The sequence below is a fragment of the Ovis aries genome, chromosome 2 (assembly GCF_016772045.2).
Source record: "Ovis aries strain OAR_USU_Benz2616 breed Rambouillet chromosome 2, ARS-UI_Ramb_v3.0, whole genome shotgun sequence".
Taxonomy (NCBI): Eukaryota; Metazoa; Chordata; class Mammalia; order Artiodactyla; family Bovidae; genus Ovis; species Ovis aries.
In genome coordinates, this window is record NC_056055.1 from 89,445,663 (window position 1) to 89,448,387 (window position 2,725).

Genomic DNA, 2,725 nt, shown 5'->3' on the forward strand with positions numbered 1-2,725 from the left:
GGAAAGGAACACCCGCCGGGGAGCGCGGGAGGAGTGGCTGGCGGCTGGGCTGCCAGGCGCGGAAGGGCGGGGCCTCTCCGCACTCAGCAATCTACAAAAAAAAAAAAAAAAAACACCCAGGTCGTGCAATGGGCACCAGAAGAAAACCAAGTTCGTGAAGTTCCTGTGGCGGCGGGAGCCAGCAGTACTACGACTGGCAGCGGGGTTCGGCTGGTGCGCGAGGCTGGGCTGGCCTGGCGGGGACCCCAACACACCCTAGTCCCAAGTTAGGTTCACCGGGCTCCTTACCCAGCTTCCCAGTCTTTGGGTTGAGACTCCCAGTTGCAGCCTGGAGGAAGTGAATAGATCCCACCCCTGACCCCTGATCTCCAGAAGCGTGCAGTCAAGCGGTCCCAAAGCCTTCCGGGCTGCGTGAGCCCCAGCAGGGCGCTTCTCAGGACGCTCAGCTGTGAAAGTCACGATTCGGCGGCGAGGATGCTTGTGAGCGCGCCTTCCCTCACACCTTTTCAGGCAAAAGGCCTGATTCCTCAGTTATCAGACTCCCTTGCCGTTGATCTCTCCTGCATGCACTCAGTTCTTGCTCTTGGGGAGCGTTTGATCTAAAGGGAAAACTGATTTACAAGCAAACACTGGTGACTAATCAGTCATCGGTGTCATCAGTGCCCAGGCCAAGCAGCAAGAGAGGAAGAAAGTCCTGGATGGCCTGGAGAGAGAGGAGAGAAGGCAGAAGGACTGCCAAGAGGGAGTGATCTCTTATCATCAAACACAGCCCCCATCCACAGCTCCTGCATCTCTTCCTCAAGTCCAAGGCATTTACCAGTTTCACCCCTCCTCCTGGTGCCATGCTGGACTTTGCTTGCGCCTCCCTCCTTCCTCTCTCTCTAGTTAGGTATCCTCCCCTCCCCGCCATCCCCACTCTATTTCCTCTAAGGTCTAACCGGGACCATCTTTTCCCTTTGCCACCCCATAAGCCATAGCACAGACACTTCCACATATGGCTTTATCTCCATGCAGATGACTGTTATGGCAGTAACATATTGGCTCAAGATTTTTTAAAACCAGACATAAAAAGTAACAAAGTATACCATTTCACAGTGATCTTAAGAGAAATTAAATCCAGTGGTTGAATATCCTGAGTTAGGATATTTATCCATCCACCTACTCATCATCTTGTTCCTGCATTTTTTCCCCTCCCATTCCCTGGCAGTCTCATTTTTGAATGCCAGTACTTGTGATATTCACTGAGGGCAGAGATTCTGGAAAAGTGCCCTATTGCCCCTTTTTCTTCCATTACCGACAAAAAGCTCTATAAGGAACCAGTTATACTCTGATAACTTTCTATCCTGAATTTCCTGTTTATTTCAACCACTTGGAATTTTCAAGGACCGCAGCCTCTCTCTCTTTCCACACTCAGTCCCATAGCACTGATTGGAAATTTCACCGGCTGCTAGATCCACGTAGAACCTTAGAGATTATGTGGTCCAATCTCTTATTTCACAGGCATCAAAAATCTAGTTGAAGTTGTGTTGAGATCTCTTTCTACAGCATGGTGAAAATTTTCTGCCATATTTGCCTAGTTATCTTACTTGGGCATTAATCATAGTCATTTATTGTAATCTTTGCCTGTATACACTCTCAGCTTCAATGATCACTCTTTTCCAGCTGATCCAAAGCATTGCTTCTACTTCTCTGCCAGAACTTTAAACTATTCATCCTTTGAATGGCTTCTGTCTTTGCTATTCTATTCAGAAGACTAAACCTTCTACTTCTTGGACATCATTACTCCCCAATCTATCCTATGTCTTATTCCAAGACAAATATGTTCAGTTGTGTAATTAGTTTATTCAACCATGCAGGAGCCATTATAAAAATCTCTTAGCTCACATGATTATATTATTTTCCAGAATCTCTGCTCTCAGTGAATATCACAGGAAGTACTGGCATTCAAAAAAATCTCTTAGTTCACTGTAAAGCACACTATGTGTGTGCTTGCTTTCTATGAGTTATCTCACTTAATCCTCAGAGTGACCCTATGAAGTGAGTGGGAACTATTCTTAATTTTATAGGTGAGAGAAAAAGGTCAAAGCAGTTAAATATCTTGACCAAGATCAACACAGCTATTTAAATGCTGAAACTGAGATTAAAACTTTAGTCCATCTCTAATCTAAAGAGATATGATACAAATGAACTTCCTTATAAGACAGAAAGGGACTCACAGACTTAAGAGAATGAATTTACGGTTGCCGGGGAAGGGAAAGTTAGGGAGCTTGGGATGGATGTATACACACTGCTATATTTAAAACTGATAACCAACAAGGACCTCCTGTATAGCACAGAGAACTCTGACAAGGTTATGTGTCAGCCTGAATGGGAGAGAAATTTGGGAGAGAATGGATACGTGTGTATGTATGGTCAAGTCCTTTTGCTGTTCACTTGAAACTATCACAGCATTGTTAATGGGCTATACTGTAATAGAAAATTAAAAGTTTAAAAAAAACCATTTAGTCCATATCCAGATATTGAATTCTTAACCATCATGCTATGTTAACTTGTTTGATGTGATTTTTCAGTGTTGGTTGGCAAGTATTGATTTTCTTTCTATTACATATAGTAGAGTCAAAATGTGACACTCTATGTAAAACCTAACACTATATAAATTCTGATAAAAAAATAGGAGAAAACCCTTGTGCCCTTGGGTTACGCAGAGGTGTCTTAGATCCAACCT